Raw genomic sequence first — 12,906 nt, forward strand, 5'->3', positions numbered from 1 at the left:
TTTGACTAGTCATCTAAATTAGAGTGAACATCAGCAGCGTTTGCATATGGTCAACAGTTTTTCTATTTCTTCTATAGGGAAATTATTTTTCATATCCTTAAGCAATTACTTCTATCAGTGTGTATTTATTTTTCTCATTGATTTATGAAACTTGTTTAAAATATTAAAAATATCAATATTTTGCTTGTTCTGTATGCAGAAATTATTTTTGAACACTTTTCCTTCTCAGTCTCTTATGGTAGATGGTAAGTTTGGTCAAGTTGGTGCCTAACAAACTTTAGTATGTTGTCTTGGCTATAGAACAGTGTCAGCCTTGCATGAATAAAACTGACTTTATTGTTTGCCACACATTTGAGACAACCAAGGGCCCATCACAAAATGTGAGGTGGATACTAAGGACTGTCTAGATAGGTGCCTTGGCAGTGAGAATGACCAATAAATTCTTTCATATGCATTTATTCGTTCACTTAACTAAATGCATCGGACCACCACACTGTGCCAGAGACCACATTAAACAGAGAGGTGTTTCGTGAACCATCCTTTCTCTTATGGAGCTGACATTCTGCCAAGGGTGAGTCTTCATGGTATACTTCTAACCTGCACAGGAGTCAATAATCTAGCACATAAAACTAGCAAACTTTAGAAATGAATAGAGCTAGATTTTTTTTTCAGCACAGATGCTACTGGTGAGATATACATCCCTAATATAGGAGGAAACAATGAGGTGAACCCTACAAACACCACAGCTTAAGGCCTCAAGATGCTTCTAGTGCACAACCCAGGGAAGGGAGCCCAGGCAGAATCCAGTGGGTTCCGTGATGAAGGACAGAGCAGAAGCTTTGGGAGACAAGCTGGCTGGAGCTAAATGGGCTGAATATTAGAGAAGGGAGACTGAGAGGCAGAGAGAGTGTGAAAGAAAGAGATAGACAGACAGAGAGAACAGAGCAATTCAGAGGCCAGGAAGTGGGACAGAGAGAGAAACACCCGGAGCTGCCAGGGCTTCCCCTCAAACACTTGACTGAGCGCTAATCAGTGCACGCGCGTGAAACACTACCTCACGGCAAGGAAAGAATCATCCAGAAGGACGACTGTAAACAGAGGAAATATTAAAGGAGATACTACAGAGACAGCACCGAAGTTAAAGATTGCCGGCAGTTTCTCATTGGAAGCGATGCAAGTGGGAGGAGAGTAGGCAGCACCTCTGATCTGTCAGAGGAGATGGCTGTCACCCCAGAAAGCGAGACAAAACAAGGTGCAAATCAAGCTGTTTTCAGCCATACTAGAAACACTATAGTGATGAGTAAAATAAGAAAACACTTTCAGCTAACATACCAACAAGGAGACAAAACAGAATCATACAGACACACCTAAGTCGAAAGAAGAGAGAAAGTAAGAAAATGAAAACAGAAAGCAGAAAAGCAGAAAATGACAGAATTAACTGTAACTATAAAATAGTCACCTAAAATACAAAGGTATAAATACTCCAATTGCAAAGCGGAGATAGCCAGAATGGATGAAAAGCTAAGACCAATGATATGCTGCCTACAACAAATGTGTTTAAATAGAAATAAAAATTAATTAAAAGGAAAGGATTGAAAAGACACATCAGGCTAACTCCAATCAAAAAGAAATCTGACTGGCTATATTAATAGCAGACAAATACTTCAGAATAAAGATTACCAGGAAGGTGGAAGGTCATTTTACAACAATAAGGGGGTCAAATATTCAAAAAGACATGACAGTCCTAAATATTTATGCACCCAATAAGAGAATGTATTCCACATGAACTATTCAGGAAAATTAAAGAATAAATTCTTCCCAAATCCTTCGAAGACCAAAAACCAGATACCTAATACCAAAACCAGCAAAAGACATCAAAACAAGACAATGCTGTCAAATACTCCTTGGGACATAAACACAAACATTCTTAACAAATTTTTAGTAAATTAATCCAATGATATATAAAATGAAATATACATCTTGACTAATTCATAGCTCATCAAAGAATTCAGCGTTGATTTAATATTCAGAAATCAATTAATGTAATCAACATATTTTAAAAAAACAGAGAAATTACATAATTATCTCAACAGGTACAATAAAGGTTTATAATAAAAATACAGCATCCTTTCCTGGTTGGTACTCTCAGCAAAATAGTAATATAAGGGAACTTCCTCAACCTGAGAAAGGACATCAACAAAAAGTCTGAGCTAACGATACTCAGTGCTGAATGACTGACAAGGGGGTTTCTCTGGCAACTTCTATTCCATGTGATGCTGAGTTTCTGGCCATTGCTATCAAGCAAGAAAAAGAAATAGAGGGCATTCATATTTAAAAAAGGGCTTTCAAGGTAGCTCAGATGATAAAGAATTTGGCTGCAATGCAGTAAACCAGGGTGTGATTCCTGGGTGGGGAAGATCCCCTGGAGAAGGGAATGGCAACCCATACCAGTTTTATCGCCTGGAGAATCCCATGGACAGAGCAGCCTGGCAGACCACAGTCCGTGGGGTTGCAAAGAGTCAGACATGACTGAGCAACTAAAACTGCTACTGCACTAAAAAGAAGAATAATCTGTATTCACAGATGACAAGACTGTCCATACAGGCAATCTGATAAAGTCTACAAAGAGAGAGCTGGATCTAATAAGTGAGTTTACTAAGCTGAATAGTAGAAAATTAACATAAAAATCAATGTATTTCTGTAGACTACAATATTCAAATGGAAATTTAAATAAATAAAATATCATATTATATATATAGAATAATATGAACATATAAAATATTAAGTAATAATTTTGATGAAAAAATATGAGAGACCTATAAACACTGGAAACTATAGAACCTGGCTGAGAGAAATCTTTAAAAGACCTAAATAAAATATTCCGTGTCTGTGGTTTGGAAGACTCCTTATTGTTAAAATGTCAGTTCTTCCAAAAATGATGAATATAATCAATACAAACTCAGTCAGACTTCCATAAGAATTTTTTGTCAAAAGGGACAAACGAACGAAAGAACTATGAAAGAATTTAGAATACAAAGGCTGGCATAGCTGTAAACACAAAGAAGGCAATTTTAGCACTCTGTTTATTTTCTCTGTGGAGTTCATTTGTAAACTGAAAGGAATATGTACATCTTCGTTACAAACAGTCGAGTGGTATGTAAAGTCTGGTAATTAATGAGGCAATACTAATGAAGCAAATAATTCCCTGATGTAAATCCAGCCTTTGGGGAAAGGTAGGAGAGTCACTATTTAGAAAGCCAAAAAGAAGAGCAAATAAAAAATGTCTGCCCATGAAGAAGGGAACCTATAGGTGAACTCAGTGGTCACTCTCAATTTTTGGTTTGGATACAAAGTCTTTTTATTTTCTTCCATTTTTTTTATGATCTTAACAAAGAATCAAGTCAACTAAATGCAAATATTCATGTTATCAGCCATGTGCCAGTCATGCTACAAGTCGAAAGGAACCTAAAATAAGTAAGATAAGAGGAGTTCGAACAGAATGCAGGGGCAAGAAAGGGTTTTCAAAGGACAGTAGTTACTGACCTTCCACACATGAGTATCCTGGCTTTCCAAGTGACTGCTATTTTTGCCTAACTTTTCAACATTGTCATCAAAGAGTCCATTCATACCACTGACTCTGTCTATATACACTATACTTATACCATGTTTTCATTTCTATTTCACCTGTTTATTTTAATCTGTAGAAGCTCAGATAACCTAGGTACTCGATAAATATTTTCAATCATTGTGTTGAATTCCCTAAGAGCTTCTCTTGTGGCTCAGTTGGTAAAAAAAAAATCTGCCTGCAATGCAGGAGACCTGGGTTCCATCCCTGGGTTGGGAAGATCCTCTGGAGAAGGGAAAGGCTACCCACTCTAGTATTATGGCCTGGAGAATTCCATGGACTGTATAGTCCATGGGGTTGCAAAAAGTCAGACATGACTGAGTGACTTTCACTTACTTTGAATTCACCAAATGACTAACAAGTTTGCCAACTGATTAGATTCGCCTTAAGTTAAATGAGGATATTCTGTGTTGAATTTGAGCAAAATGGTTATATAATTGTTTAATCATTCTCAAAATCATGACTGGGAATGGGATTTATTTTGTGAATATCCTGGATAATTGGAGGAATTACTGAAGTGCAAGAAGTCAGCAAACATGTTTCAAATATTGAGTAATTCAAGGGGCCTAGACTGTGGTATGAAGATCAAGAAACTAAGGCCTCAAGAGATTTAGAGGCAAAGGTGACAACAAATACTAGAGGCTACAATATCTTCAGGGATACACTCCTACACTGGGAGTGTATATGGGACATATTTATGAATATAATCTCTATGTCCCAGGCGGCTTAGAAGTTAAAGACTCTGACTGCAATGCAGGCACCTGGGTTCAATCTCTGGGTAAGGAAGATCTCCTGGAGAAGGGAATGGCTACCCACTCCAGTATTCTTATATTCCATGGACGGAGGAGAATTCTGTGGTTGGAGGAGCCTGACTGGCTACAGTCCATGTTATGGACTCACAAAGAGTTGGACATAACTGAGCGACTCACACACATACACACACATGTGTACATAATATAAATTTTCAGATGTTCTGTGGACCCAGCATTTCTGCCCTTATCACAGGCCCTGTGTTCTGTAGCCCTCTACCTGCTCACTGGGAAACTGCAAAGAGATTCTGAATCATCTCAGGGAGTAAAATACAAAGTCTGAATATAGATATCTAGTGAGGACCACAGAAAGTCTGTAGGGTGAAAACTGTGTCAAATAAGTAGATTCAGGGTAAAGAAAACAGCTGTCTTCTTTCTTGACTCCCCAAAAAAGTGTTTTCTTTTATTTTCCAGTTTTGATCATTAAGTTAATCTACTGGAAAATCAATATGTGTTCTATATTTCAAATATAGAAAAAAGACTTTTTTAAGTTGTTCACCACTGCAACTGTAAGAAAATGAAATTAATATTGCTGCTAAATGCAGCCATGAGTTGGGAAAATGCCAGGGCTTCTGTTCAGAACACAAATATCCTTTCTCGAAGAAGAGTGTGGAAGCAGCTCAGTCCATTTTCCAGGACAAGTGAATTTTTTAAATGCCCCAACAGAATTTGAGCACCTAAAATTTTCACATGGATCTCGCTGACTGTCGGTATTTGTCTGTACATCTTGGGGCAGGCAGTCCAGGTTGCTCAGTTGCCAAGTAGTGTCCAACTCTTTGTGACCCCATGAAGTGCAGCACACCAGGCCTCCCTGTCCTTCATTGTCTCCCGGAGTTTGCTCCAAGTCATGCCCATTGAGTCGGTGATGCCATCCAACCATCTCATCCTCTGCTGCCCCCTTCTCCTCCTGCCCTCAATCTTTCCTAGCATCAGAGGCTTTTGCAATGAGTCAGCTCTTTGCAGGTGACCAAAGTATTGGAGCTTCAGATTCAGCATCAGTCCTTCCACTGAATATTCAGGGTTGATTTCCTTTAGGATTGACTGGTTTGATCTCCTTGCTGTCCAAGTGACTCTTAAGTCTTCTCCAGCATCATAATTCAAAATCATCAATTCTTTAAGCCTCGGTTTTTTATGACTAGCTGTGAATATCAACTTTGGACATCTCCAGGGCTCCTCAGATTCCACACATCCCCAAATTAAATGCTTAGTTTCCTTTTAAATCTTGCCAGTCTTCCTGTGCTCCATTCCTGATGTTGGGCAATGCCATTTCCCCAGCAGCCCAAACCAGAAGCCTTGATTTCATCATAATCCCCCCACTTGATTTTAATCTGTGAGGCCAAACATCAGCTGTGTCTGTAGGATTCCTTCTCTTTAAAATTTATCTGTGAAGTTCTCTTACTGCCTTCTTTACCATTATAGCTTAAGTTCCCCAAGGTGGACACTACGATAAACATTTAAGGATAAATGCTTTGTCTTGGAAATAGTTCCAATTGAGTCAGTAGGAGAGTGGCAAATGGAAGGAAAGGGGACCAATAAAGCACGTATTTTCAATGAATCACTGTTGTAAGTAACTGGAGGTAACTCAGAAAAAGCCAAAAAGCCCTGTAAGTGAAAAGCCTTTCACTGTGAAATAAAGAACACGCCGGCATCAGGTGGGGCGTGGAGACGCCTACACCCACCTGCGGCTTCCCTCAGCCCCCACGTCCCGGGGTGTAAACCCAGACACAGCGGACGAGGTCGGGTTTCCTCACCCATCCTGGCTGCTTCTCCAAACCCGTGTGTCTCCTCAGACGATCACATCTGCTTTGGCAGAAAGCAGACGAGGCTCAGCGCCACAGACGCCTCATCTGTAACGCCGCCTCACCCCAGAGGCAAAATTTCACAGACCCCAGAGCTGCCTACTTGAGGAGCTAGAATCCTTTTCTACCTGCTTGTCTGTCTCTCCCACAAGGCCGATTCTTTCAGTGAAGGGCCAGGGGAGATTGATCTCAATCCACAGCCCAGGGCCCGCCAGCACCTGCCTCGCGCCTGCGTGTTTGGGAGCATAAGGAAATATGGAGTTCAGGAGTGAAGTGAAGTGGAGTGATTTTGCTTGATCTTAAAGTTTCTAGTGAGATGTGTGTGTGTGTGTGTGTGTGTGTGCACGCGCAGATGTCCAGAAGGGGGATAATTAAATGTCTGATGCAATTTAGCACCATTCCTTCCTTTTATTTTTCTGTGTTGCTATCTGAATTGATAGCCTGCATTTGGCTTCAACCCTGTGCTAAGCATTTCTGATGGTTTTGGCAAGTTTCCTGATGAAGTACCAGATGTGCAGGTACCAGAATAGAGCCTGCCAGTTTATATCCAGGGAGAAATTAGTGAGCTGATAAAACTCACACCTTTCAAATGACAAAAGCTGGAATTTCAGTTCTGATTGAGGATTTTCAGCCCATGTGTCTATCTACAGAGAGACAGTGAAGAGCCGTTTCAAAGTAGGACATGTAACAAGTAGCTATTATAAACTGAGATATAACGCCTTTGACTTGAACGTGACTCTGGCTGCGGACCAGATTTTTCTGCATCCCCACTGTCTGTGTCCTTTTATATTTCTACATCTCCTTCATCACAAACATAGATACTGCTCTCTGCCAAGGAGTCAACGTGGTGTTTTTGGAAGCACGCACTTTCCGTTGTCAAAGGCTTGGGGCAGAGAGCACAAAGCGCCTGGTCTGATCCCCTTTCCTGCTCCCTCCTCACCAAGCCTGGATCTCTTCTCTCCCTGGATGACTCTCCCATGAATTCTAATTATAGAAGAGGGAGAACAACTAGCAGGAGAAGATATTTTATTTTTATATCTGCTGCCGGTAGATTGCTCCTCACATGGCTCTAGGGGGGAAAATGTGTTTACAAATGTATCATCATACAGCAAACCTTAAATTGCACAACTATTAGCTGTTACTATTGACTACTGTCAGAGCAGTTCTACTGCCTGGGAAAGGTCAGGTCTTTTCATTTGTGTTTTTTTCACGTGATGAATAACAAATAATGAAGCACAGAATTTATTGGGCTGTTGAAATTTCTCTCTCATATCTGCAGACTAGTTACCAGTTTTATATTTTCTTTGCTGGCATCAGACAAATCAGTTTATATTTATTTCATTTTTTAATCCCAGGAAGGAAATCTGATTGGGGAAATTACTGCTCAGAAGAGCAACTACAAGCAAATTATATTAGCTGTACAAATCTTCACATGCTATTTCATGCCTTTAGCCAAGAGTAGAAAAGCATGCTGGCTCCGCTCGCAGGAGTACAGGTGATCAGTGCATCCTAGAGGTGTCAAATGATAGCCTCTTTCATTTCCACACACATCAGGGGCTCTAGCTGGTCTGAAATCTGAAAACAGAAATGATGTACTCTCTCCACTTAGCAGTTCCCTGGCTGGAGAAAGGCGTCAACGGAGCCGGGAGGGAGAAACAGCGGCTCTAATGCGCCATGACCGACTCCTCACCTCCCAGGGGAGCATTATGACTGGCACGGCAGGAGAAACATCGTTGGCGGATAATCACCGACTCGCGACGCAAGTGCCTGTGAATTAGGTCCGCGGCTTCGAGGAGCCGCACCAGCACGGGAAAGCTGCTCTCCTGCTCACAGATGCCCTGTGACTTTGGACGTGGGTAATATGGTTCCAAGAAGGTGCTAAATCTTCCTAAGGGCTCCGGCTTCAGACAAAACAGAGCACGTGATCCCAAGGTTTCAGCAGAAGAGATTTTTTAAAGGGAAATGTAGGTGACTCTCCCTGGTGGTCTAGTCTTGAGACTCCGTGCTTTCACCGCAGGCTGCCCGGGCTTGATTGCTGGTTGGGGAACCAAGCGGGTTTCCCAGGTGGCACTAATGGTTTAAAAAATAAAAACTTGCCTGCCAATGCAGGAGACTCAAAAGATGTGGGTTCGATCCCTGGGTCAAGAAGATCCCCTGGAGGAGGAACTGGCAACCTACTCCAGTATTCTTGCCTGGAGAATCCCATGGACAGAGGAGCTAGGGGACAGGGAGGGTGGGGGTCACAGAGAGTCAGACTCAACTGTATGACTTAGCACACATACTGATGAGGACTAAGACCCCACATACCAGCACAGCCAAAAGAAAGAGAAAATTTCCTGAACTGAATAAACATGAAAATATAATATGTCAACTTTTAAAATTATATGGGAAAAATATCCAAAAATAAGTATAGGTGAAAATAAAAGGATCTTGCTGTAAGAATTAAGTACACAAGTGTCCCATGCTAAGTGCTCAGTTAACACTTCTTTGTATCACTATTATTGTTATCATTGGGAAGAGCAGGGTCTATGCAGAACAGGAATGTTTGCTCAGCTACAACACTGTTTAATCGTTTGCTCTGTGACGTGCCTCCCAAGTCACCATGGATGGAGTGGAAGAGGTGAATTTCATTATAAGACACCTGCCATGTGAATCAAGATTGCTGGGAGAAATATCAATAACCTCAGATACGCAGATGACACCACCCTTATGGCAGAAAGTGAAGAACTAAAGAGCCTCTTCCTGAAAGTGAAAGAGGAGACTGAAAAAGTTGACTTAAAACTCAACATTCAGAAAACTAAGTTCATGGCATCTGGTCCCATCACTTCATGGCAAATAGATGGGGAAACAATGGAAACAGTGACAGATTTTATTTTCTTAGGCTCCAAAACCACTGCAGATGCTGACTGCAACCATGAAATTAAAAGATGCTTGCTCCTTGGAAGAAAAGCTATGACCAACCTAGATAGCATATTAAAAAGCAGAGATATTACTTTGCCAACAAAGGTCCATCTAGTCAAAGCTATGGTTTTTAAAGTAGTCATATATGGATATGAGAGTTGGACATAAAGAAAGCTGAGCGCCAAAGAATTGATGCTTTTGAACTGTGGTGTTGGAGAAGACTCTTGAGAGTCCCTTGGACTGCAAGGAGAGCCAACCAGTCCACCCTAATGGAAATCAGTCCTGAGTATTCATTGGAAGGACTGATGCTGAAGCTGAAACTCCAGTACTTCAGCCACATGATGCAAAGAACTGACTCATTTGAAAAGACCCTGATGCTGGGCAAGACTGAAGACAGGAGGAGAAGGGGCCAACAGAGGATGAGATGGTTGGATGGCATCACTGACTCAATAGACATGAGTTTGAGTAAGCTCCAAGAGTTGGTGATGAACAGGGAAACCTGGTGTGCTGCAGTCCATGGGGTCTCAAAGATTCGGACATGACAGAGCGACTGAACTGAATTGAACTGCCATGTGACTAGAACTGTATGAGCCAGTTTCCAAAATGTATTCTGTTTGGTACTTGTAACCACCCGATGACATAAATAGTCACACTCACATTTAGCAAATGAAGAAACAGCCACAGAGAAGCCATGCACGTTACTAAAACTCAGGGCTACTGGGAGAGTGACCTGGTGCCACACTACGGCCAAATGCCAGGCACACCTTTGTTGAGCTGTGCCTCACTTCCACAAACTGCCTGCATGTGAAGAAAATAGTCACAGGGCGAAGAGAAACTTATAAGAAAGAGTAACTATATAATGATATAAATAGTCAATTTACCAGGAAAAGCAAAAAGTTCTAAACATGAATTCAGTACTTAATATGCCTCAAAATAAATAATGTAGAAATAAACAGAACTACAAGGAGAAAAGGGTAAGTCCTCCATTATATGAGAGAATTTAGCATCTTATTCTAAAATAGGTAAGGCTGCAAATATAAGATTAAACAATGAACAGACGAACTGAGAACAAGAACCATATTTTTAAAAATCACACTGAAACTTTTAGAAAATTAACAATGTAAATATCTTTAAGACAAATGACAACTACAGTCCTCAATTTGAGTACAATTAAGGTAGATCAAAATCCAAGAAGCTAACTAGAGAATGAAACAAACTTCCGGCAACCAATAAGCAATTAGCATAATGCATAAATCGAAGATGTGCATTAGACTAAGATAAATATATGCACATATATACTCAAAGTGAAAGTGAAGTCGCTCAGTCATGTCCAACTCTTTGCGACCCCATGGACAGTAGTCTACCAGGCTCCACTGTCCATGGGATTTTCCAGGCAAGAATACTGGAGTGGGCTGCCATTTCCTTCTCCAATATATACTCAAGGCTATACATTTACTTCTGATTACTGTTTTAGCAGCAGTCATGACTGAAAATTAATCTGCTTAAGAAGTCAGAATGAGAAGTAACTGATGAAATAAATTTATAAAAATTAAAAGAAGAAAATAAGGATAAAAGGATAAATTAATATGAGAAAAATAAGTATTAGGTAGAAATGATCAACAAGGTTATATATTGGCATTTGAACCAATATGTCTCTAAGATATAAAAGAGAGAAACAACAGTAAGGAATAAAAAGAGGTCAATGCAATACATGCTGAAGACATTAAAATGCCAATGAAGCATATCATTAACACATTTCTATCAGTGCATTGAAAGCTTAGGTGAAGGAGCAATTTTCTGTAGCCATACAACTTTCCAAAATGATTCAGGAAGATACAGAAATCCAAATAGTCCTATATCCCTTAAACAAATTCAATTAATTAATTCAAATGCTTCTCACAAATGAAACACCAAACCCATACCGAACTTCTATTTGACAGAAGTTACTAAACATTCAAGACAAAATTGATTCCAATGTATACAAGCTCTTCTAGGGAATAAAAAAATGAGAAAATGCCTTGTGTTTACATTGTTATTTCATTAATGCTCTATTGCATGATGAAAGGAAATATAAACATTTCTCCATTTGGATTTGCAAAGCAGCAATGCTGCACCCAACTGCCCACAACCTTCCTCTCAGTGGACAGAGCATAACAGTCTAGCAAAATATGCCCAGGGCCCCATAAGGACTCAGGGCTATTCAGGCATTGCTTTCAATCTTTGCAGCAACTCTGGAAGACAGGCTGTGCTACTTTTTTCCTGGAGAAGAAAAGTGAGGTGCCTGTGTTAAGCAGCACCCAAAACAGAACAGGGCTGCCAAGTGGAGGCACCGAGCTGGGTCTTCGGGTCATCTTCATGACACTGGCTTCACTCATCACATGTTTTCTTTAATTAAATATGGCCCGGTTCCATTCGATTAAATTAGCACTCATTCAGTGCTTCCTACGAGCAAGGCATCACTCTGCCTGATACAGTTGCAATGGCTGACCTCAGAGAGCATCTAGCAAAAGTGGGCGTGTGTGACAGACCACACAGCAGAGCCATCACATGCATGGGGCAGGTTGTATTATTGTTCTCAATCATTTGCTCCCTCCCAATAAGGAGATCGAGTCTCCCCATGTTTTCACATCACTTGCCAAAGTCCCCTTCCTCAGTTGGGACTGCGGGACACAGGATTCCACCAGTGAGCGGGACATGGGTACACAGGGCTTGTGCCACATATGAGCAGAGCTACAGGGCCACCAACGGCCTTGATGTCCAGACAAGGGATGAGGGACTTGGAGCAGCATCGAGCAGGGTTCTGCTCGCAGCTGACCCACAGCGGCCACGCTTATCACGTGAGCAGGAGAGAAGAGCTCTTTATGGTGAGGGAGTAAGACCTGCGGGCTACTGTTAACTTAGCAAACTGAGCTGTCTACACATGTTTGTGCATGTACACACACACACACTCACACACTACAGTATGAAGTGGTGCAAAGATCAGGGAAAGTTTCAGAGAAGAGCCAACAGTTGAGCTGAAGTTTGAAGGGTTTGCCTAATATTCACTCTGCTCCTCTAAATTCAACACTACCTTCTGTCCCCTGAGCTCGCACACACCCCACCTTAGTGATCCTGCTCCTGTCTCTGCTCCCACCATCCTGCCCACAGGATCCACCCCCAACTGAAGCCCAAGCTCCTCTCTGGTGCCCTTGAGTCACACTGGCCACGACCGCTGGGACACACCAGAAGTTCCAAAAGCAATGACGCCACACTGGTTTACATTAGGAAAACAGTCTTGTTCTGCTCAGCCAGTGGGACAAACACAAGCGCCGAGTTAACAGTGCTGTCTTTTCTCATAAACAAGAGCAAAGTACCCTTGATTCATCACGGTCTATCAGTGTCTTCTTGTTTATTAACTATTGTGCGTGTTCAGTCATTCAGCCGCTTCCAACTCTTTGTGACACTATAGATTGTAGCCCACCAGGCTCCTCTGTCCATGGGATTTCCCAGGCAAGAATACTGGAGTGGGTTGCCATGCCCTCCTCCTCCAGGGGATCTTCCCAACCCAGGGATCAAATCTGTGCCTCCTGCATTGCAGGTGGATTCTTCACCACTGAGCCACTTGGGAAGCCCTTTAACTCATAGACACTCTTTTCCGTTAATTCAAAAAGGAATTTGGTTGGTTGTAGGGGTGAGGAACATGGGGACGTACCCAAGTCCTTCATCTCCTGCTCCATCCCATCAGCAGTTCCCTCAGGTTCTAAGTTAACCCAGCGACTGGGGAGGGCAAAGG

Source organism: Moschus berezovskii, chromosome 10, assembly GCF_049115385.1.
Source record: "Moschus berezovskii isolate FMDL1 chromosome 10, NW_MosBer_1.0, whole genome shotgun sequence".
In the NCBI taxonomy this organism is placed as follows: Eukaryota; Metazoa; Chordata; class Mammalia; order Artiodactyla; family Moschidae; genus Moschus; species Moschus berezovskii.